The 26223-nt window shown below is 39.9% G+C and overlaps 1 protein-coding gene across 1 annotated transcript in view; it reads right to left on the bottom strand.

Annotated features, from left to right (window-relative positions):
• elp3 (elongator acetyltransferase complex subunit 3) overlaps nt 1-26223 on the bottom strand; it is a 412219-nt gene that overhangs the window by 161902 nt on the left and 224094 nt on the right. The gene's annotated exons all lie outside the window — the stretch shown is intronic.

Here is a 26223-nt window from a genome sequence, read left to right as displayed (position 1 = left end):
AACCCTCAGCCAGAGGTCATGAATATATAATGGTCATGGCAGATTATGCTACCCGGTTTCCAGAAGCTGTTCCACTGCGCTCAGTTACTTCAAAAGCTATCGCGCGGGAATTAATAGGGGTCTTTGTGCGTGTTGGCAACCCTAAAGACATCCTTACAGATCAAGAGACGCCTTTTACTTCGCAGATGTTCAGGGAGACTGCCAAGCTACTTCAAATAAAACATTTAAAAACCTCGGTATATCATCCTCAAACCGACGGTCTTGTAGAGAGATTCAATCAAACTCTCAAACAGATGTTACGTAAAGTAGTCAACGAGGACGGAAGGAACTGGGTTCAGCTCCTCCTCCTCGTCCTTTTTGCATATCGGGAAGTCCCACAAACCTCCATGGGGTTCTTACCTTTTGAATTACTATATGGACGACAACCCTGGGGCATAATAGACATTTTAAAAGAAGGCTGGGAGGAAGAGGCCCTCCCTTCAACAAATATATTAGAATATATCGCACAATTACGCAATAGATTTGAAAAGAACACATATGGAAAAGAGCGCAAGCAGCCCATGTCCGATGCTATAACCGTGATACGTCTCTTCAGGAGTTCTACCCGGGAGATCGAGTCATGGTTTTAGTTCCTAAATCACATACTAAATTACTGGCTCATTGGCAAGGCCTCTATGAAATTAAGGAGAGGAAAGGACTGGTCGATTATTTGGTGAAACACCCGAATCGTCGTCCCAGCGAGCAGATTTATCATGTCAATCTGCTGAAACTGTGATAGGACAGGGCTCTCGAGCCCTCCTCCAGAAAGCCCTGCTCTCTCTTTGCACATAAATTAAATCTTAATTTCGGAGATAATCTGATTCGCCAACAACGACAGGAGCTCGAAGTAGTTATCCTTTCTGTCCCTGAGGTGCTAAGTGAAAATCCAGGCGGACCACAATTATTGCACATTACATTGTAAGTAGTTATATGCATGGACGTTCTGTCAAAATGATTTATGACCCTTAAGCCCCGCCCCTATGGTGTCATAACGGAAGCCCCGCACTTCTGATGCCATACCAGAAGTCCCGCCCGTATGATGCAAGACCGGACGTCCCACCCGTATGATGCAATACCGGAAGTCCAGCACCCCCTGCCGACGCAATGTCTCTCCCAATGTGACCTAGCCCCGACCCCCGGCATCTGATTGTTTCAGGAAACGGTCAAGGGCCTTTTAATGGATGTCTGAGCCTCCTTGAACCCGCCCCCGGTACCTGATTGGTTCAGGAAACTGTCAAGAGCCTTTTGATGGACGTCTGACCCTCCTTGAACCCGCCCCCGACACCTGATTGGTTCAGGAGACTGTCAAGGGCTTTTTGATGGATGTCTGACCCCTGCTTGAACTCATCCCACAGAGATCTGCTTAATTAAACAAACTGTCAAGAGCAGCCCCCATCCTTGAACAGGCATGCCCGGGGCATGTCCTGACAAATCCAGTCCAGTTACAGACCTGTTGGTGGCCCACTTCTCTTGAAGACACACGCACAAGCATTTCAAGGGGCAGACCTGCCTGCCTCTACGGTTTGGGTAAGAACTCCTGTATCTATCTATTATTTAAAATAATCTAGGACTTAAAGATCTTAACATTAGTTTAGCACTTGTAAACCGTTTTTTATTTTATCTAAGTCAAGCCCCCAGACATTCTCTGCACTGACAAGCTGTCCCTTCACTCGCTCTACACAGCTGACGTGTGAGAGCTGAGAGCTGAGACAGCCTCTGCGTGCACCCCCGAGATGCCCCTGGGTCGAAGCTCCAAGCGTACATGCAGTCAAGGTCGAAAGACGAGTTGCCGGCTCTCTGTCTACACTTCCCAGTCCCCCACACGTCCCTGCCAGTTCTGAAAGGAAGGTATAAAAAGCGAAACATTTTGTTCTATCTACGATTTTAAGATGAACATGCAATTAAAACATCTCATCTTTGCTTCAAACTAAGTCAAGCTGCCTTTTTCTATCTCACAGACAGATTCTGCAGTAAAAATCAGCCTTAGCGGTGATTCAAGCATCCCACCTCACAGAAAGAAATCAAGCAGCCCAGCTTTTTAGCAGCCCCTGCTTTCTGTCAAAAATGACAGGCTCTGTGTAGACAGAGAGAGCCGAACAGCCCCCCTGCTCTAAACTGTATGAGGGCCGGAGCTCTGCTGACAGAAACACCACCCCGCTGTGTTCTGCGAGCGCATGCTTGTCAACCCCCAAACCTAACCAGGAATGGGAGCGCAGCTGCTCAGTCCGGGAGAACAAGTTACATGTGTAACTTTTAAAGTTAAGGGATTTAAAAATCACCCGCACAGTTAAATAACAGGCAACAGGGACCTTTTAAAGAACGTTTGAGATGTCTTAAAATCTAGCCTCGGATGTATATTTTGTATATCTTTAAAAAAAGCCCTGTTCCATCCATTACCTCCCATTTTAAATAATCAGCTGCCCCTAAGGAAACAGATCGCAAAAGCATGGCGAAAAGTTTTCTAAAAGTTAGAATTGTATTCAGATAATCAGAGAGTGAACGGAGCACAAATATTTACCAGAAGCGGGATTCGAAACCACGCTGGCATTTGTCCCTTGAATCTTAAAGCCATACCCTTAAACAGATCAGACCTCCGGGTGTACAGAAATGCGCTTCACAGCCCAGAGATGGCAGAGTAGGGAGGAAAGGATGGGGTGCGATTCACAGCACCTAGGCAACAGTTTGCGTCCGATGTGAAAAATTGCCCTACCTTGTGGAATGCAGCTTGTAAAACAAAGGATGTTTTTAGGAGACATTCCGAAAACGTGATGCAACGAGCGTTGCTTGTGTGCGGTTTAAATGATTGGTAAACAGTTGGTATCATAAAGCACATCCAAAATACATCTCTATAAAGAGAGATGTTTTAAAATTGGTATAAAACCTTTTTTTTCCATCCCCATTTAAATATATTTTGATATAAGCCTTGTAAAAATCACACAGTTAAATAAAAGGCAACAGCACCCTTTTTAAATGGCTTATTTAAAAAAAGAGCTATCCTCTGTGTATAAAAAGTATTTCCCCAAACTTAGATTTTAGACATTTATAGGTCTAAAAGTTAGAGCGTCTTCAACGTGCCGTCATTCTGGGAAAAAGGTAAAGACGCTCTGGCAAGCCACGAATACGGAGGACATTTTCCCAATACATGTGGCGCTCGCCTGAAGCTAAAGTGGTGGTGGGGGGTGCGCTTAACAAACCAGAGATGGCTGAGTAGGGAGGAAAGGATGGGGCGCGATTCACAGCACCTAGGCAACAGTTTGCGTCCGATGTGAAAAATTGCCTTACCTTGCGGAATGCAGCTTGTAAAACAAAGGATGTTTTTAGGAGACATTCCAAAGACGCGGTGCAACGAGCGTTGCTTGTGTTCGGTTCAAATGATTGGTAAACATAAAGCACTTCCAAAATACTGCTTTATAAAGAGAGATGCTTTAAAATTGGTCTAAAACCTGTTTTCATCCCCATTTAAATATAATCCGGTTCAAATGAATGGCAAACAGCTGCTATTATAAAACAATTCCAAAAATACAGCTCTATAAAGAGAGATGCTTTAAAATTGGTCTAAAAACTTTTTTGTCCATCCCCTTTTAAATATATTTTGATATATAAGCCTTGTAAAAATCACACAGACATATGCCGCAGTTCCCTTTCGAATCATGTTCGAGTCGTCTAAAATATCTAGCCTGGGCTGATTGGTGGCTGATACCAAAAATGTTTACATATATACAGAGCTTAACTTTAGTGTTTATTTTCCGGGGGGCTGTCTAAAATCAGACAAAAGAGAGTTACTAAAAAAGAGCAAAATCCTAATTTCCTTAATTACGTTGTCCTCCTGGCTGAGTAATGAATCATGTCCTGTACATGTTGAGATGCCAGCCCATGTCTGCCATCTATACAAAATGAGTAACCTAAAAACGGTATATAGTGTACGTATAATATAATGAAGTTATTTTTAAAAGTAACACCACACCGCTCAAGAGAGAATGATTCCACGTGTGTTTTTGGATTTGCTGTGGTCAGTGATTTTTTAATTTTTTGCTTAGCTCATTTCTATCACCTAGGAGCCTTTTGACAAAGGAAAACTCTGTAAATGCACTTGTGCATTTAAACGGAGCTTTATAAGGAAGCACACGAGGCTATAGTGGGGTGTGCTGGTTTAACTAGAGGCCTTTGGCAAGCCACGAATACGTCGGCCATTTTTTCAACTGTTTCTAAAGCACATAGCCCCCCAGCGTCTATATGAACTTCTTAGAAAAATTATTTCTTTGTATAGGATGAAATGAAATATAACTATTCTTTATGCAGAGTATTCATGATTATTATAGGCGCCAATCGAGTATGTTTTTAAAAAACGGATGGCTGAATCCTTAATATTTCCAAGTTGATTCTCAAGGGCGTGCGTGAGCGTGCTTGTGTGCAGTCGCGCGAGTGTGCTCATGCGTGCGTATAATATAAGATGCAGCATTTTTTTATATCTACCTGTACGATGATTAATGTACAAATTCATAGGACTGAAGCAAACAATAGTAGTTTTTCATACCGAAACGGGTAATCCAATCAAGTAGTTTTTGTCTCGGCGTCTGAAAATTCAAACAGGGGTCTCTCCACTGAGAATATTCAGGAGTGGCTTTAAAGCGCAGGCCAGTGGTGCATTAACTCTGACATAATAAAAGTATTCTGAACTACCTGCAGAAGGGACCCGCTTGTGAAACACCTACTGTTTCGAACTGGCCTCTCTCTGTACGGAGCCGCCAGTTTTTAAGGGCTGAGATAACGAAACATTTTTGCTTTATAAACTCTCATTTGAACAACCGGTTAGAGACAGACTCCAGGAGCTTACTGTAACGGTGTTTTCATTTATTTCATTAAATGCAATTATTTTAATACAGAATAGTAGCCCAGATTCCAGGTGATTTTAGACATGTGAGTAAAATAATAAAGTTATTTTTAAAAGTAACCCCATACTGCACAAGAGAGACAGATTCCACTTGTGTTTTAGGATTTGCTGCGGTCAGTGATTTTTGAAATTTTTGCTTAGCTCATTTCTATCACCTAGGAGCCTTTTGACAAAGGAAAACTCTGTAAGTACACTTGTGCATTTAAACAGAGATTTATAAGAAATCATGTTGCACACCTTATCCTAGTTTTGTACGAGCATTTAAAAGCACTCACTGTTACACTAGCACAAAATGTTGATATTTTCTGTCTACTCAAAACTAAAATTATTTCTATTAACACAGGGGATAATGTCCTGGTGAGATCACATGTTTTTATCAGCTTTTAATCACGCTGTTTAGTTGTAATGTTTTGAAGTGGTTAGTAAAACCTCTTTGAATTTTAATATTGTTTTTGAAAATGACCAATAAAGGACCATTTGAGTTTTAATCCCTAATTTCTTTCACCTTCTAGGATGCTGGGTTGTTGAAAACATTTTTTATACTCTTTGAAAAGAGAGTCCCGCCCCACCGGTCTGATTGGTTAGGGAAACTGTGAAGAGCATTCTGATGGTTGTCTTTTATTCGGGTGTGTGAAAGGTACTTCGGTATAAAAAAACCTAAGGTCTCGGGGTTATGGTCACTGTGAATAGTGAATACAGAAAAGAGAATACAGAACACACTCCGCACTCATACCATCTCATTTGAAAAACCTTAGGTGAATTTTGAACATCATGTCCTATGACCGGTTAACACTGCGGACACAGGCGCTAGATCTCAGTCATATGGACCATTACAGAGTAAAGATTATAGAATCTTTTGCAGTCTCCATTACGAGATCCATAGCACCTGCAGGAAGTTGGACAATAAAGTGCAGACCCTTTAGTATTTATTTAGATCATATTCTAAAATATCTTAGATTATATCTATTTAGTTAATCTGAATTTTAAATCGCATATTAATCAGATCATTAGGACAGCATTTTTTCACTTAAGAAACATAAGTAAAGTTAGACCTCTTATATCACTGAAAGATGTTGAGAAATTAGTTCACGTGTTTGTTTTCAGTCGACTAGATTACTGTAACGCACTCCTCTCAGGACTACCCAAAAAAGACATAAATCGTTTGCAACTAGTGCAGAATGCAGCTGCTAGAATCCTAACTAGGAAAAGAAAATCCAAACACATTTCTCCAGTTTTAATGTCACTACACTGGTTACCTGTGTCATTCAGAATTGACTTTAAAATTCTGCTTATGGTTTATAAAGCCTTAAATAATCTCGCCCCATCGTATATATCGGAATGTCTGACACCTTATATTCCAAATCGTAACCTCAGATCCTCAAATGAACAAAACTTAAAAGAAGTGGTGAGGTGGCCTTCTGCTGCTATGCACCTAAAATCTGGAATAGACTGCCAATAGGAATTCGCCTGGCTGATACAGTAGAGCAATTTAAAACACTGCTAAAAACATATTACTTTAACATGGCCTTTCTATAACTTCAATTTAACTTAATTTAACTTAATCCTGATACTCTATATGTTCAATTCATCATAATAACTATTCATGGTGGCTCTAAAATCCATACTGACCCCTACTCTCTTTTCTGTTTCTTTTTCCGTTTCTTTCTTTTTTTTTTAATTTTTTTTACAATCCATACATAGCAATCAAGTTTTACAAAAAAAAATGTTAAGAACAGATCGATCCCCACCCTGAGAGAGAGAGCAAGCCAAACGTAAAATTTAAGGCTTGTAAAATACCTAAATTAATAAATTCTCTGTGCTTTATGAAATTATTTTAAAATATTACTGATTAGATCCTGCCATGTTTTGAAAAAAGTCTGTACGGATCCTCTAACTGAGTATTTGATTTTTCCAATTTCAAATAATATAACACATCAGTTTCCCACTGACTTAAAGAGGAGAGTTTGGGTTCTTCCAGTTTATCAGAATAAGTCTGCGTGCCAACAGTGTAGTGAATGCAATCACAATTTGTTTGTCTTTCTCCACTTTAAGCCCTCTGGAAGAACCCCAAACACAGCTGTTAATGGGTTAGGAGGGATTGTGAGTCCAAGGCTGTCTGAGAGGTAATTAAAATTTTTGTCCAGAATAATGTTAATTTGGTGCAGGCCCAGAACATGTGACCCAGTGAGGCTGGGGCTTGGTTGCAACGTTCGCAGGTTGGATCATGCCCTGGAAACATTTTGGAGAGTTTTAGTCGAGACAGATGTGCTCGATATATAATTTTGAGTTGTATAATTGTATGCTTTGCGCATATGGAGCTCGAGTGAATTCTCTGCATTGCTATTTTCCACTCCTTTTCTGATATATTAATTGAGAGATCTTTTCCCAGTGTCCTCTTGGATCTTTGAAAGGAAGGGATTGTAAAATGATTTTATATATTGTAGAGATGGAGTCTAATCCTTGAAATTGAGCAATATTTTTCCAGCGTGGATGAGGGTGCAAGATGAGGAAAATCTGGAAGGTTCTGTTTAACAAAGTTCCTGATTTGAAGATAGTGAAAGAAATGTGTAGCTGGAATGTTAAATTTGGAATGTAATTGTTCATAGGATGCAAAGACGTTGTCTATATAAAGATCTCTAAGCAAGTTAATTCCAAATTTTTCCAGATATTAAAACTGCATATGTTTGTGAAGGTTGAAAGAGGTGGTTCTCTTGCAGGGTGCCACAGAAGAAGCTTCTCCGTCTTAAAATGCTTTCTACATTGGTTCCAGATTCTAAGTGAGTGGAGCACAATTGGGTTATTAGTGTATTGCCGATAAGTGTTTATTGGAGCACAGCAAGGAATACAAAGAAGTACTGCAGGATTTTACTTCTATTGCGGTCCATGCCTGTGTATGTTCTTCTATTTGTGTCCAGGTTCTTATCGCTGTATATTTCCGCCCAGTAATAAAACTGGAAGTTAGGTAGAGCCATGCCACCTTCTGCCTTTTGTCTTTGTAGGGTCGCTCTTTTGATGCGTGGATGTTTTGAATTCCAAATAAATGAGGTTATTGTTGAATCTAATTGCTTAAAGAATGATTTATTAATGTATATTGGTATGTTTTGAAATAAAAAGGAGCTTAGGAAGAATATTCATCTTAACAGTGTTAATTCTTCCAGCTAGTGTGAGATGAAGGGTTGACCATCTATGCAAGTCTTGTTTAATTTTTTCCATGCAGACGAAAATTTTGTTGATAAAGAGCTTTATGTTTACTTGTGATGTTTACCCCTAGGTATTTAAACTGTTCTGCAATGATAAAAGGTAGGGTGTCTAATCTAATATTATATGCTTGAGAATTCACTGGAAAGAGTACACTTTTATTCAGATTAATTCTGAGACCAGAGAGCTTTTGAAATTCTGTGAGTGCTGCTAAGACTGCAGGCACAGAATTTTCTGGGTCCGATATATACAGTACCATGTCATCTGCATATAATGAGATTTTCTGTTCCAGTCCTTCTCTGCTAATCCCCTTTATCTGATCAGTATTTCGACAATGTATTGCCAGTGGTTCAATGGCAATTGCAAACAACAGCGGTGACAAGGGCATCCTTGTCTTGTGCCACGTTCTAGTTTAAAGTAGTCTGAGCAAATGTTATTGATGCAAACTGAAGCTTCTGGGTTAGTATACAGTAATTTAATCCATGCACAAATGTTGGGCCAAACCCAAACTTCTCCAAAATAGTAAAAAGGTATTTCCATTCAATCATGGTGAATGCTTTTTCTGCATCCAATGATAATAATATTTCTGGGGTGTTTGATTTAGTTGGTGAGTATATTACATTAAACAGGCGTCAAAGATTTGAAGATAAGTGTCGGCCCCTAATAAATCCAGTTTGGTCTTGTGATATTACTGAGGGGAGCACTTTCTCCATCCTTCTAGCTATGATTTTAGAGAGTATTTTAACGTCGTTATTCAGAAGTGAAATTGGTCTGTATGATGCACATTGTAATAAGTCCTTATTTTGTTTTGGAAAGACAGTGATTAGTGCTTGGCGAAAGGTTTGTGGAAGAGATTGGTTATCTCTGGCTTCTGTAAATGTTGCTAATAGGAGGGGAGCTAGCTGAGCGGAGAATTTCTTGTAAAACTCTGCAGGTTAGCCGTCAGGGCCTGCTGCTTTTCCACCTTGGAGTGACTTTATAGCATCTAGTAATTCTGATAATGACAGAGGTTTATCAAGTTCCTCCACACTAAAAGCGTCAATTTGTGGTATCTGTAATGTATCCAGAAATGCATTAGATTGTATATTGTCTTCTTTAAACTCAGTAGTATATAGGGATTTATAGTAGTCTCTAAAAGTGTGCATTATATTTTTGTGTTCGATGATTTTATCTCCGTTCGTGTTAGTGATTACCGAGATTGCGTTGCGTACATCTTGCTTGTGAATTTGTTGCGCTAAAAGCTTATTAGCTTTCTCTCCATGTTCATAATAATGATGTCTGGATTTGTAAATTAGTTGTTCAGTTTCTTTAGTTGTCAAGAGGTTTAATTCTGAATGTAGAGCCTGCCTCCTCTTATGTAGAGTCTCGCTTGGTAGTCTGGCATGTTCTTCATCTATTTTAGTAATTTCGCTTTTTATCTCTGCTACTTTCTTCGCTTCGGATTTATTTCTGTGGGAAAGATATGAGATAATCTGTCCTCTTAAGAAGGCCTTAAGAGTTTCCCAGAGTATTCCTGCAGTGATCTTAGGGAATGTATTTGTCTCTAGAAAGAATTTGATTTGTTTGGATATAAATTCAGTACAATTCTCGTCAGCTAATAGAAGCGGTTGAGGCCATCTCTTGGGGTGAGTGTATGGGGCTTAGTAATTTCAGCTCCAAGATCATAGGAGCATGGTCCGAAATAACAATAGCATCGTATTTACAAGATGTATAAATTCCTTATCATCAACATTAGGTGCATAAACATTTATCAAAATCATTTTACAGTTAGATAAGTCTCCCATGACCATTACATATCTCCCTTCAGGATCCAATATTACATCTGATGCTACAAATGGAACAGTTCTATGTATGAGAATTCCCACTCCTCTAGTTTTCTTTGTAAAACTAGAATGGAATATTTGGCCAGTCCAGTCTTTTTGCAGCTGGAACTGATCCTTGCTTAGTAAGTGGGTTTCCTGTAAAAATACTATTTTAGCATTTAGACCTGTTAGGTGAAAAAGTACTTTCTTTCTCTTTAATTCGTGATTCAGGCCTTTAACATTCCAGCTTACGAAGTTAACTGTCCCATCATGGAGGCACTGATTCTGAGTTTTTGATGTCATTTTATAGTCTTAACTGGAAGTGAAATAGTTTAGGTCTTAATTTCCTATTTCCCCAAGAGTTGTTGCCATGCAGGTTATTATTAAGTTGATAGTTATAATTATAAAGATTGAGATGATAGATTAGGTATAGATCAAGCCTGCTCCCTTTCTCTCCCCCCCTTAACCCCCCACCCTCCCTTTTTGCCTCCCCAAGTGAGGCTAAAACCCACTTCACGCAGTCCCAGTCCTCTGACATACCCAGAGACAGAGCACGTCCAAAGCACAACAAGCCCCTATGCAGTGGCGCTTTAGGGTTAAAAGATAGAGATATCTGTTACCAATATAGTCTTTAAAAGAAAAAAAAAAAAGATTTTTGCACTTAAAATATATATATATAGTCTTCAGCAATTTTAGTGCATTAAGATGATACCCCCAGATAATAAACCCGGGTGATGGTGTTAAAGATGTGTCCAAAATAAGCATAACAAGTCTTAATGCAGTAATAGCAAGGGTATGATATTGAACAGTCTCGTTTAGGGTACACATGAAATAATTAGAAAAGAAAAAGAGGGAAAAAAAAGGAGGAAAAAGTAATTAAGCACAATCAAACATAAACATATAGCGCCCTAGTAATACTAAGAAATAATAAGAATATATGAGAATATATGCTGGTAAAAAACCCATATTTTAAAACGAATAGATCAGACAGTAGATTATTAATCCTAGCTTTATCATTTACCGCCATGACTCACTATTATGTATCAGAATAGTCCCGGGATCAGCTTTCTTAATTCATTTTCTGCTTCTTCCTTGCTAGCGAAGACATAGAAATGACCTTGCCATTCCACTTTCAGTATTGCCGGATACAGGAGGCTGTATTTGACATTGGCTTGCCGAAGCCGCTGTTTAATATTATAGAAGGCTGGGCGTTTAATAGCTGTTGCTGGAGAGAAGTCAGGGAAGATACGAATGTGGTTATTTTCATATATAATATCTTCCTTGTTTCTGAGGAGTGCCATCACCTCTAGCTTAAATGATAATCGTTCAAAACGAACTATAAAAGATTTTGGTCGGGGTTTGACGGTGTTTGATCCGCGTACGCGGTAAGCTGCTGCTATCTCAGATTCTGCTTTAAAGTCGCCCCCGATTATTTTAGAAAAAGTTCAGCTGCGAATTTCACAGGGTTTGAACTTTCTCGATTCTCCGGCAGACCTTCAATTCTGACATTATACCTTCTACTCCCATCTTCTAAGCAGCCAGTCTGTCTCCAAGTTTTTTACATTCGGAACTGACATTTACTGCTCTTTCCTCGGCACTGGCAGCTAAATATTCGGTCATTTCGATCCGATTCGTGAATGTCTCCTTAAGATGCTCCAATTGATCAGCAAACGTGCACAGTTTAACCAAGTTTTTCTGAATGCGCTCTTCAATTTTACCCAGCACCTGTCGAAGCTCGAGTTGTACCTCTTGACGCAGCCTTTCATTTGCCTGTTGGAATTCCTGTCGCAGCCTTTCATTTGCCTGTTGGAATTCATGTCGCAGCCATTCATTGGCCTGTTTCATCTCCTGTTTCAATTCCTGTTTCAGTCTCTCAAATGCCTTTGCCGTTGCTTTCTCATTAGCCTTCTCGCTTTTCTTTATATCTTGCGTGAGCTCAGCGAGCAACACTTTCAGTTCAGATAGTTCAATTGTGCCTTCTTGTACCATAGATGAAGCAGCAGACTTTGCTGAAGCCGGTGTCCCGGCTGCTCCAGGCTCGCGAATTTGCGTAACTGAAGCCACGGACTTCCCGGCCCTTTCCAGTTTCAGGTAATCTTCTCCAATCGGCGAGCTATCCACATCTGCACTCATGATCGCACCTTCGCTCCCTTTTTGGCTCTCAGCCGGCGATGATGTAGCGGACCGTGGTCCCGAGAAGTCTGTGCTTTCGCCCATCTGATCCAGGTCTGTCTCTGATAGGCCGTATCTTTAACTGGGGCTTGCTGATCGCAGCTTGGATGTAGCTTTAGTTTTCGATTCTTTCGAACCCCCCTTCTTGTTGGCCATGTTTATATGTGCTTACATATACTGTAGCAGTGCCTTTTGGGTTGAATAAATACAGGATATCTCAGAATAATAAGCAAATAATATGAAAAATAGCACCACTGCTAGCGGAGCTCCACTTCAGACGTCCATCTCTTGCATCGGACGAGACCAGTTTCTTTGTGGTGGTGGCCTGCGCCACCTCCACCCACTCAAAGCTTCATGATGCTCCAACAATGATGGATGAATTAAAAGGCAGAACTTTACTTCATCAAGCCCTTCCGTGAGAACCCTAAATCCAAAGAGGACTGTTTCATTTATGTTAGGTAGAATGCCCAGAGGGGATTGGGCAGTCTAATGGTCTGGAATCCCTACAGATTTTGTTTTTCTCCAGCCGTCTGGAGTTTTTTTGTTTTCTATGTCCCTCCTGGCCATTGAACCTTACTCTTATTCGATATTAATGTTGATTTATTTTGTTTTCTTATTGTGTCTTTTATTTTTCTATTCTTTATTATGTAAAGCACTTTGAGCTACTGTTTGTATGAAAATGTGCTATATAAATAAATGTTGTTGTTGTTGTAGTTAGCATGTCGGCACCGTTCATTTTCAATATAGGTGGTATATTTCCGTGACCAGGGGCTTCTTGTCAAAAGGTTAACATAAAACAGAGATCAGAGATACTCCAATTGGAACAGCAACATTTTGTTATAGAGTGTGAGAAGTTTGTCTTGCATTCTGATTCTTAAAGCTCTGTCAAACTATTCTTAATTTCAAAGCAAAATTCCACCAATCATTTTGTTTATAACTAAATTAAATAAACCTTATAAATAGATCCCAGTGCTTGATAATACTTAACCCTAATTGATATCATTAAATGATATTTCTGTGTTTTATTCAGATTTAATATTTTTAATTTGCCTTTTTAAGCTTTATTTAAAAATGAAATCTTTAGGACACATTCAGACTATTCCAGACTGTGCATGTCAAAAAAAGCTTCTTATTTATTTCAAATGTGTTTATACATCAGTTTTTCAAATTGTAATCACTCCACTTTTTCATGTGGTTATTTACTTCATATTTATTTATTTTGGCACAAATGTCCTTACCATCATGACTACCAGTCTAGTTCATATTCTAAACTCCAATATTTAATGTTCTTCCTGAATCAGGAGGAACACAAGCCTAACTTTTACTGCCAGATAAAATTCTAATAATAATCGGCTAATGTTAATTAGCCTCATACTAGCCGATGTTAAATAATGTTTTCCCCAACTCTTTGCAATCCCGTGGAACTGCCTACATAGATGACAGTTTAGCTGATGATATATCGCTGAACACGTAGGTTCTGTTGTAGTGTGCGGTGAGCTTGGAGTGATCCTTTGTTGATCCGGTCTTAAGATGTTTTTAATATCCTCTGTGACTTAGTATTTGTACATTTTAGTTTTTACTGCCTTATCTTTGTGACAGGGGCAAGTCATTGTTTTATTCTGAAATAATAAAGTCTAGCTTACTCTGCCCCTGACTATGATCCCTGCACAAACCCTTTTCCTTTGACTCTTTTACAGACACTTGTTGACTCTTGGAATCACAGTTTAAACTTACATCCCATTCATCCTGAATGCTACTAAAACCAAGGGTGCTTTTTCACAAACAGAGGGAAAAGCAGTTTTCAATGACAGCTGTCCTATGTTACCTGGACTACCTAAAAAAAAGAATAAAACCTCACAGTTTTAGTAAAATTTTAATCCTTGTGCTAACACATATAATAGATATGATGTAACTATTCACTAAAACATTTTCCATCCTGATTGGCCTCACGTGTCCAAAGCCTAATCATCATCAGCCCTGTAGTGTACAGGCTTCTATAACCGTTCTTATTTTCAGGGGTTCATAACTGATTTAAAATGGAAGGCTATTACCATGGACGGCTAAATAAACAAGGGAATCTAACTTAGCTTGAAATGCCGCAGAGTGCTTTACAAATAAAACCATACACAGTGGTTCTTAAATTTGGGGCGAACCCCGCTAGGGGGCGCGAAGTAACAAAAAGGGGACTCGAAGATGTGAAAAAAAGAAAACAAGTATCGAAAATATGAAAAATACATCTATTGAACCCAAAACAAATGAACTTAAACTACATTCTGATACAGAAAAATAAATATAGAGGTAGATAAATGTCGATAAAAGTGTCATGAGAATAAAATCTGATTTTTTTTCATGATTAGCAGGTCAAAGATTTGGCCGTTTGAGAAAAATAATCGTACATGTGTGTTGTAAGCAGAATCTGAATGACTTGGGCTGGCAAGAAAAGATTTATGATAGAAGATATTTGATGTCTCCAGTTCCTTTAGGGCCTTTATACTAGCTATTATCATTTAAAATGAGTACAGAAATTATGTTCTATACTATGTTTGGAGTGGATGTGATCTGAAAGGCACTGATAATTCCAAAGACCGGTCAAGAAAACTGTTGGAAAAAGGGATTTTTCTTATAATGCTTTATTTTCATGTTAAAGCAACTGGTCATTTTACTTGGCTACTGAAAATGTATTTTGTTCACTAATGCTTTAGTGTTTAATTAAGAATTACCTAAATATTTGATCATTTGTTTAAGCAGAAAGAGTAATTAGCTCTGATATTTTAGTTCAATGAACTTCGGATGTGCATCAGAGAGCCCGCTGAATCGAACACTGGGTCGGGGTCTGCGGAGCCAATCCCTGCCAACACAGGGCGCAAGGCAGGGAACCAATCCCGGGCAGGGCGCCAAACCACCGTAGAAACAAAAATCATTATTGGGCTTTGCTTTTTTTTAACTTTTTAATTAAAAATAGTAAAATGATTTCTAATTATCCCCAGTGTTAATAGAAATAATTTTAGTTTTGAGTAGACAGAAAATATCAACATTTTGTGCTAGTGTAACAGTGAGTGCTTTTAAATGCACGTACAAAACTAGGATAAGGTGTGCAACCTACTTTCTTATAAATCTCCGTTTAAATGCACAAGTGTACTTACAGAGTTTTCCTTTGTCAAAAGGCTCCTAGGTGATAGAAATGAGCTAAGCAAAAAATTAAAAAATCACTGACCACAGAAAATTCAAAAACACACGTGGAATCAGTCTCTCTTGAGCGGTGTGGTGTTACTTTTAAAAATAACTTCATTATATTATACTTACACTATATAACGTTTTTAGGTTACTCATTTTGTAAGGGACGGCAGACATGGGCTGGCATCTCGACATGTATAGGACATGGTTCATTACTCAGCCAGGAGGACAACGTAATTAAGGAAATTAGGATTTTGCTCTTTTTTAGTAACTGTCTTTTGTCTGATTTTAGGAAAATAAACCCTAAAGTTAAGCTCTGTATATATGTAAACATTTTTGGTATCAGCCACCAATCAGCCCAGGCTAGATATTTTAGACGACTCAAACATGATTTGAAAGGGAACTGCGGCATACGTCTGTGTGATTTTTACAAGGCTTATATATCAAAATATATTTAAAAAGGGATGGAAAAAAAGGTTTTAGACCAATTTTAAAGCATCTCTCTTTATAGAGCTGTATTTTTGGAATTGCTTTATGATAGCAGCTGTTTGCCATTCATTTGAACCGGAATATATTTAAATGGGGATGAAAAAAGGTTTTAGACCAATTTTAAAGCATCTCTCTTTATAAAGCGGTATTTTCGAAGTGCTTCATGTTTACCAATAATTTGAACCGAACACAAGCAACGCTCGTTGCACCGCGTCCTTGGAATGTCTCCTAAAAACATCCTTTGTTTTACAAGCTGCATTCCGCAAGGTAAGGCAATTTTTCACATCGGACGCAAACTGTTGCCTAGGTGTTGTGAATTGCGCCCCATCCTTTCCTCCCTACTCAGCCATCTCTGGGCTGTGAAGCGCACTACTCCCCACCACCACTTTAGCTTCAGGCGAGCGCAGCATGTATTGGGAAAATGTCATCTGTATTCGTAGCTTGCCAAAGCGTCTTTACCTTTTTCCCAGAATGACAGCACGTTGAAGGCGCCCTAACTTTTAGACCTATAAATGTCTAAAATCTAAGTTTGGGGAAATACTTTTTATACACCGAGGCTTTTTTAAAATAAGCCATTTAAAAAGGGTGCTGTTGCCTATTATTTAACTGTGTGATTTTTACAAGGCTTATATCAAAATATACTGCTCAAAAGAATTAAAGGAACACTTTTTAATCAGAGTATAGCATAAAGTCAATGAAACTTATGGAATATTAATCTGGTCAGTTAAGTAGCAGAGGGGGTTGTTAATCAGTTTCAGCTGCTGTGGTGTTAATGAAAGTAACAACAGATGCACTAGAGGGGCAACAATGAGATGACCCCCAAAACAGGAATGGTTTAACAGGTGGAGGCTACTGACATTTTTCCCCTCCTCATCTTTTCTGACTGTTTCTTCACTAGTTTTGCATTTGGCTACAGTCAGTGTCACTACTGGTAGCATAAGGCGATACCTGGACCCTACAGAGGTTGCACAGGTAGTCCAACTTCTCCAGGATGGCACATCAATACATGTCATTGCCAGAAGGTTTGCTGTGTCTCCCTGCACAGTCTCAAGGGCATGGAGGAGATTCTAGGAGACAATCAGTTACTCTAGGAGAGCTGGAGAGGGCCATAGAAGGTCCATAACCCATCAGCAGGACCAGTATCTGCTCCTTTAGGCAAGGAGGAACAGGATGAGCACTGCCAGAGCCCTACAAAATGACCTCCAGCAGGCCACTGGTGTGAATGTCTCTGACCAAACAACCAGAAAGACTTCATGAGGGTGACCCAAGGGCCCCATGTCCTCTAATGGGCCCTGAGCTCACTGCCCAGCAGCATGCAGCTCGATTGGCATTCGCCATAGAATACCAGAATTGGCAGATGCAACACTGGTGCCCTGTGCTTTTTACAGATGAGAGCAGGTTCACCCTGAGCATGTGACAGAAGTGAAAGGGTCTGGAGAAGCCATGGAGAAAATTATGCTGCCAGTAACATCATTCAGCATGAGCAGTTTGGTGGTGGGTTAATGATTGTCTGGGGAGGCATATCCATGGAGGGTCACACAGACCGGTACAGGCTTGACCTTGGCTGCCATTAGGTATCAAGATGAAATCCTTGGACCCATTGTCAGACCCTATGCTGGTACAGTGGCTCCTGGTGCACGACAATTCCTGGCCTCATGTGGTGAGTATGCAGGCAGTTCCTGGAGGATGAAGGAATTGATACCATTGACTGGCCACCACACTTTCCTGACCTAAATCCAATAGAACACCTCTGGGACATTATGTTTTGGTCCATCCAATGCCACCAGGTTGCACCTCAGACTGTCCAGGAGCTCAGTGATACCCTGGTCCAGGTCTGGGAGGAGATCCCCCACAACAACATCTGTCATCTCATTAGAAACATGCACCGATGTTGTCAGGCATGTATACAAGAACACAGGGGCCATACAAAGTGTTGCGTACAATTTTGAGTTGCTGCAATTAAATTTTGGCAAAATGGACTAGCCTGCCACATAATTTTTTCACTCTGATTTTTGGGGCGACGTGGCATCCTTTCGTTCCTAACACATTACCCAGTCTATATCAGTATAGATATCCAGGAGGATTTCTTTTTACCATTGAGATCTGATGTGTTTTCAAAGTGTTCCTTTAATTTTTTTTGAGCAGTTTATATTTAAATGGGGTGGAAAAAAAAGGTTTTAGACCAATTTTAAAGCATCTCTCTTTATAGAGCTGTATTTTGGAAGTGCTTTATGGCAGAAGCTGTTTGCCAATCATTTGAACCGGAATATATTTAAATGGGGATGTAAAAAGGTTTTAGACCAATTTTAAAGCATCTCACTTTATAGAGATGTATTTTGGATGTGCTTTATGATACCAAATGTTTACCAATCATTTGAACTGCACACAAGCAATGCTCGTTTCATCGTATCTTTGGAATGTCTCCTAAAAACATCCTTTGTTTTACAAGCTGCATTCCACAAGGTAAGGCAATTTTTCACATCGGATGCAAACTGTTGCCTAGGTGCTGTGAATCGCGCCCCATCCTTTCCTCCCTACTCTTCCATCTCTGGGCTGTGAAGCGCATTTCTGTACCCCCGGAGGTCCGATCTGTTTAAGGCTATGGCTTTAAGATTCAAGGGGAAAATGCCAGCGTGGTTTCGAATCCTGCTTCTGGTAAATATTTGTGCGATTATTTGAATACAATTCTAACTTTTAGAAAACTATTCGCCATGCTTTCGCGATCTTTTTCCTTTGGGGCAGCTGATTATTTAAAATGGGGGGGTAATGGATGGAACAGGGCTTTTTTTAAAGATATACAAAATATACATCCGAGGCTAGATTTAAAGACGTCTCAAATGTTCTTTAAAAGGTCCCTGTTGCCTATTATTTAACTGTGTAGGTGATTTTAAAATCCCTTAACTTTTAAAAGTTACACACGTAACTTGTTCTCCCGGACTGAGCAGCTGCGCTCCCGTTCCGGGTTAGGGTGGGGGGGTTGACAAGCATGCTGCATAGAACACAGCGAAGGGGGGGGGGGGGAATGTGGGGGTGTATCTGTCAGCAGAGCTCCAGCCTCATACAGTTTGCAGCAGGGGTGTTGTCCGGCTCTCTCTGTCTACACAGAGCCTGTCATTTTTGAGAGAGAGCAGGGGCTGCTAAAAAGCCGGACTGCTTGATTTCTTTCTGTGAGGTGGGATGCTTGAATCACCACTAAGGCTGTTTTTTACTGCAGAATCTGTCTGTGAGATGGAAAAAAGCAGCTTGACTTAGTTTGAAGCAAAGATGAGATGTTTTAATAGCGTGTTCATCTTAAAATCGTAGATAGAACAAAATGCTTCGCTTTTTATACCGGCCTTTCAGAACTGGCAGGGACATGTGGGGGACTAGGAAGTTTAGACAGAGAGCCGGCAACTCGTCTTTCGACCTTGACTGCATGTGCGCTTGGAGCTTCGAGCCAGGGGCATCTCGGGGGTGCACGCAGAGGCTGTCTCAGCTCTCATGCGTTAACTGTGTAGGGAGAGTGAAGGGACAGCTTGTCAGTGCAGAGAATGTCTGGGGGCTTGACTTAGATAAAATAAAAAACGGTTTACAAGTGCTAAACTAAGACTTAGATCTTTAAAGTCGTAGATTATTTTAAATAACAGATAGATAGATAGATAGATAGATAGATAGATAGATAGATAGATAGATAGATAGATAGATAGATAGATAGATAGATAGATAGATAGATAGATAGATAGATAGATAGATAGATAGATAGAGTTCTTACCCAAACCGTAGAGGCAGGCAGCTCTGCCCCTTGAAACGCTTGTGCGCGTGTTTTCTAACAGGTCTGTAACTGGCCTGGATTTGTCAGGACATGCCCCGGGCATGCCCGTTCAAGGAGGGGGGCTGCTCTTGACAGTTTGTTTAATTAAGCAGATGGCTGTGAGATGAGTTCAAACAAGGGTCAGACATCCATCAAAAGGCCCTTGACAGTTTCCTGAACCAATCAGGTGCTGGGGGCGGGTTCAAGGAGGCTCAGACATCCATCAAAAGGCCCTTGACAGAAAGTAGAGCCAATCAGTTGCCGGGGGCAGGTTCAATGAGGCTCAGACACCCATCAAAAAGCCCTTGACAGTTTCCTGAACCAATCAGGTGCCGGGGGTCGGGGCTATGTCACATGGGGGTAGACATGGCGTCAGCTTAGGGGATTCGGGACTTCCGGCATGACATCAGCAGGGCGGGACTTCCGGGATTACGTCATGTGTGTGTGTGTGTGTGTGTGTGTGTGTGTGTGTGTGTGTGTGTGTGTGTGTGTGTGTGTGTGTGTGTGTGTGTGTGTGTGTGTGTGTGTGGTGTGGGGGGTGGGGGATGAGGGGGGGTTAAGGGTCATAAATCATTTTGACAGAAGGTCCATGCATATAACTATTATTGTGACAACAACATTTATTTATATAGCACATTTTCATACAAATAACGTGGTTTACATGATGAAGAAAAAGAGAAAAAAAAGACAAAGAAAGAATTAAAATAAGACAAAACTCATTAAAATAGAATAAAAATAAGGTCAGATGGCCATGGAGGACAGAAAAAACAAAAAAGAACCTCCAGACGGCTGGATAAAAAATAAATTCTGCAGGGGTTACAGACCATGAGGCAGCCCAACTCCCTCTGGGCATTCTACCTAACATAAATGATCAGTCCTCATTGTATTCAGGGTTCTCATAGAAAGACTTGATGATGATGGTCATGTGGACTTCTGGCCTTTAATCCATCAAAGTAGGAACATCATGGTGCTTTGATTAGATGGTGGCGCTGGTCACCACCACAAGAAAACCGGGAAAAGAACGGAAGAGAGAGTAGGGGTTAGTATGGATTTTGGAGCCACCATGAATAGATATGATAATCTGTTGAATATACAGAGCATCAGGATTAATCTAAAATGAAGTTATGAGAAAGCTATTTTAAAGTAATGTGTTTTCAGCAGTGTTTTAAAGTGCTCCACTGCATTAGCTTGGCGAATTCCTATTGGCAGGTTATTCCAGATTTTACGTGCATAATAGCAGAAGGCCGCCTCACCACTTCTTTTAAGTTTAGCTCTTGGATTTCTAAGCAGACACTCATTTGAAGATCTAAGGTTACAATTTGGAATATAAGGTGTCAGACATTCTGATATATAAAATGGAGTGAGATTATTTAAGGCTTTGTAAACCATAAGCAGTATTTTAAAGTTAATTCTGAATGACACAGGTAACCACAGGTGACATCAAAACTGGTTAAATGTGTTCGGATTTTCTTTTCCTAGTTAGGATTCTAGCAGCTGCATTCTGCACTAGTTGCAAACAATTTATGTCTTTTTTGGGTAGTCCTGAGAGGAGTGCGCTACGGTAATGTAGCTGACTGAAAACAAAAGCGTGAACTAATTTCTCAGCATCTTTCAGTGTTACAAGTGGTCTAACTTTTGGTAACTTTTGAAAATGGAGCTTACGTCAGCTCCTATACTGAAAGCGTCTGACTTTTCTATGCTTTTCATCCTCCAGACAGATGCTTCAGACACAGGACTTAGAGCCGCGATGAGCCAAAGTGTTGATGTACCTGAGCCGGAAACTGCTGGATCGTGAAACCAGGTAGTGGAGCGGGAAGCTTTGGCTATTAAATGGGCAATTACTCAGCTGAGATATTACCTCTTAGGGGCATGAATTCACTCTTGTGACAGACCACGCACCATTACAGTGGATGGCCTTGCATAGGGAGTCCAATCTATGCGTCACAAGGTGGTTTGTAGATCTACAGACATAAGTATTCGGTCGTTTATCGCAGTGGTGTACTGCAAGCCAATGCCCTTTCTTGATACCACGACTTCTCGGACAGGTACACCCGACCCGATGTGTCTGGGCTTGTTGGGTGGGGGTGGCAATGGGGGGCATGTCACACATGTGCGACTAGGAAGATGTTGTATGGCCCAAGCAAAGGTAATTCCACGCCAGGCCAGGGGGTGTCGGGGTGCACTAAACCTTCTCCTGTTATCTCTACAGACCAGCTGTGGGAAAAAATGTCTGATTTAGAACAGATGATATCACTATCGGTTCCATGGCTCAATTACAGTTTACAAAAAAGTACAGATGCCACACTGCAAGATACAAACAAGTATTGGCCTACAGAATTCTGGAAAAACATCTTATGGACAGACAAGACAGAGATGAACCTGTATCAAAGTGATGGCAAGAGGAGTGTGGAGACAAAAAGGAACTGCCCAAGATCCAAAGCATATCACCTCATCTATTAAACACAGTGGTGGAGGTGATATAGCTTGGGTAAGTATGGCCGACACACATACTGGCACACTTATCCTCAATCATAAAGTAACTGCTGTTAGCAGTTGCACAGTGAATTTGAAGGTGTATAGAAACATCTACTCAAGTTCCAGTAAATGCCCCCAAACTCACTGAACAGACCTAATGATCTTAAGAATATATTGATCCCAAACATACTGCTAAGGCAACACACAAGTTTTTCAAAGCTAACAAAAATGGTAATGTTCTTGAATGGCCAAGGCAGCCACCTGATTTACTGTATATCTAAATTTGCATGCATTCTAAATGCTCAACAGGAAACTTAAGAGGACAAGCTCATGAAACAAGCACAAGCAGAACATGTCTGCATCAGAGGCTTCACTCTTCTTTATGCTGCTTCCCCAGCACACCACCGCGTAGATAAGGGTGCTTGCCACAACCGTCTAATAGAACATCTGCAGAATCTTACTGCAGATGTTGAAGGATGCCAGTCTTCTAAGGAAGTAGAGTTGGCTCTGTCCTCTCTTGCACAGAGCATCAGTATTGGCAGTCCAGTCCAATTTATCATCCAGCTGCACTCCCAGGTATTTATAGGTCTGCACCCTCTGCACACAGTCACCTCTGATGATCACGGGGTCTGTGAGGGGCCTGGGCCTCCTAAAATCCACCACCAGCTCCTTGGATTTGCTGAGTTCAGGTGTAAGTGGTTTGAGTCGCATCATTTAAAAAAGTCCTTGATTAGGTTCCCATACTCCTCCTCCTGCCCACTCCTGATGAATTTACATTCCTGATGCATTCAGATCTTCTACAGTACAGTAAATGCAATGTATGCACAACACATTTACTGCCTATGTGTACACAGTCAGTATATAAGTACCTTGAGCAAACTAGGTATCTACAACATGTTCAATCTCATTCTTCAAATCAATGGCAAATAATGTACTTCAGTTATGTACACACTTGGACAAAATTGTTGGTACCCTTCAGTTAATGAAAGAAAAACTTTAATCTGACAAAAGTAATAATAAATAAAAATTCTATGAAATTTAACCAATTAAAGTCAGACATTGATTTTCAACATTGCTTCAAAAGAATTATTTAAAAAAATAAACTCATGAAACAGGCCTGGACAAAAATGATGGTACCCCTAACTTAATATTTTGTTGCACAACCTTTTGAGGCAATCACTGCAATCAAACGATTCCTGTAACTGTCAATGAGACTTCTGCACTTCTCAGCAGGTATTTTGGCCCACTCCTCATGAGCAAACTACTCCAGTTGTCTCAGGTTTGAAGGGTGCCTTTTCCAGACGGCATGTTTCAGCTCTTTCCAAAGATGCTCAATAGGATTGAGGTCAGGGCTCATAGAAGGCCACTTTAGAATAGTCCAATGTTTTCCTCTTAGCCATTCTTGGGTGTTTTTAGCTGTGTGTTTTGGGTCATTGTCCTGTTGCAAGACCCCCCCCCAATTTTTGTCTCATCTGTCCATAGGACATTCTCCCAGAATCTTTGTGGCTTGTCCACATGTATTTTGGCAAATTCCAGTCTGGCTTTTTTATGATTTGTTTTCAACAATGGTGTCCTCCTTGGTCGTCTCCCATGAAGTCCACTTTGGCTCAAACAACGACGGATGGTGCGATCTGACACTGATGTTCCTTGAGCTTGAAGTTCACCTTGGATCTCTTTAGAAGTTTTTCTGGGCTCTTTTGTTACCATTCGTATTACCCGTCTCTTTGATTTGTCATCAATTTTCCTCCTGCGGCAACGTCCAGGGAGGTTATCTACAGTCCCATGGATCTTAAATTTCTGAATAATATGTGCAACTGTAGTCACAGGAACATCAAGCTGCTTCGAGATGGTCTTATAGCCTTTACCTTTGACAATTTTCTTTCTAATCTCCTGAGACAACTCTTTCCTTCGCTTCCTCTGGTCCATGTTGAGTGTGGTACACACCATGTCACCAAACAACACAGTGACTACCTAGAGCCCTATATATAGGTCCACTGACTGATTACAAGATTGTAGACACCTGTGATGCTAATTAGTGGACACACCTAGATTAACATGTCTCTTTGGTCACATTATTTTCAGTCTTTTCTGGGGGTACCATCATTTTTGTCCAGGCCTGTTTCATGAGTTTATTTTTTTAAATAATTCTGTTGAAGCATGGTTGAAAAGCAATGTCTGACTTTCATTGGTTAAATTTCATAGAATTTTTATTTATTATTACTTTTGTCAGATTAAAGTTATTTCTGTGACCATTTTGAGTTTTTCTTTCATTGACTGAAGGGTACCAACAATTTTGTCCACGTGTGTAAGTAATCAATTTTTGATTGCCTATTATATTGAGCACTGGCAAACCATTTTCTAATTAAGTGTCTTTTCATTTAACAGGACTGGAATTATTCTTAATGGAAGTTGTATCGGAGACATTTTTGTTAATTTGCTCATGTGAAATGGCAAAGGGTATAGGGTATAAAATCTCCTTGAGGACGGATGTGAAAAGACTGCTCTCTTTTTGAATACCGTAGAATAATATAGGCATTACCCATTCTACTAGGCTGTAGTTGCACATCAGGCCTGTTAAAACAACAGATTTAACAGACATCCAGCTGCACAAATCCTCTTCCAGCATTTCAAACTAAATGACTGAACTCCAAACTATATCAGGATATGCCTGTACTTCATATGATACCAATGGTGAAAATCAGAGTTGAACTAACAACTTTCCAGAGGACCATCAGCAGACTTCTTGAGCCAGAAGGTGCTAAACCTACTCAAACAAGAATACTGTAAACAGTTGTAAATTAATGAAGACAACTACTCTGATTGACAGAAAAACTCACCTATTAAGAGAAACTGATTTTATAACTGGAAGTGACTTTAACACTAGAATCTCTGAAATTTGCAATTTGTGTTGTCCCTAACCATCTTAAAATTTTTCTTGACATACTCCAAGAAGCCTGTAGCTCCTTATCACTACACTGACAGTCCACTTTTGTTTTGCACATGTGTAGATTAGCAGAAAGCAGCCTGAAACACTGCCCTCAATAAAAAAAAAATAATTGGATGAAGGCATCACCCTGCTGCAATCCTCACAGTTCAAGGTTGTGTATAAGTTTTATCTGGTGATGTGTTTGTAAGCAATTAAATGGGTAATGAAATACTGTAATTTGAAATACGTACATTTCAAGCGTGTTCCATGTCTACAATGATCTCTGTAAATATAGAATAACAGGAAATGCAAAGCAAGAAATGCAGAAAACAAGGCTAAAACAGAAAATGTTTTCACATGTTATAGTAATAATGACATCATTTTAACATAAAGTGTAGGATGTGTGAAGATCGAAGCCCAAATATCCAATAAACACTTTCACAAAAGGTGTAACCTAACAAGAATGCTTTTACTTAGGAATAAAACCAAAGAAAAAGAAATTGGTCTATTGACATGTTGCTGAAGCCCAACTATCAGTCGGTACAAAATAAAAGACGTTCGCATACATGTGTGTTTACGTGTGTCATTTTCAACCATTGTCTCTTTGGAGAGCTGAAACCGATTATCTTTTTATACTATGGGCCAAAAACATTTTACCTATGAAGTTGCAGATGACACAGAACAGGGCCTAACAGCTGAAAGCAAGCCGAAAAAGCAGCATCACAGTACCCCACAAACAAAGGATCAAGCAGCAAAGAAAAACAGTAAACTCTGATGCAAGAAGAATCCTCCACTTGAACACTGAGCAGCAACAAAACAACTCCACCCAACAATCTGTGCCTAAATAAATTAGAACTCTAAATAGCAAGTAAACTGGCAGGCTCCCTGTGTTATGTTTCTCTGTCTAGTCTGTCTGGGTTTTGTCCTATATATAAATATATATGAAGTTATATTTCTATAATCCTTTTATATATTAAGAAATTGTATTATTCTGTATCGTAAAGTTCCATTCAGGGACTAATAAAGTACACCAAATAAAAATATAAAAACGAGTGTGCTTCAGTTCCCAGTCTAAGCTGAATTTTATGATTAAATACCAGTATTGCCAAATGCAAAACTGATAATTAATTAACCAAGTAAAAATTCACCTTTCAATTTCTACAACATTCTGGTGCTGAAATTTCCTTTTTTTCCCCCTCTTGCTTTTTTTCGTTACTGATCTATAAATAATATTTTTCTCAAATTTGATTTATTTCTTCTCTTTTGG

The sequence above is a fragment of the Polypterus senegalus genome, chromosome 3, assembly GCF_016835505.1.
Source record: "Polypterus senegalus isolate Bchr_013 chromosome 3, ASM1683550v1, whole genome shotgun sequence".
Lineage (NCBI taxonomy): Eukaryota > Metazoa > Chordata > Cladistia > Polypteriformes > Polypteridae > Polypterus > Polypterus senegalus.
The sequence above is the reverse complement of the archived record's forward strand: the minus strand, read 5'-3'. Positions and strand labels throughout refer to the sequence as shown.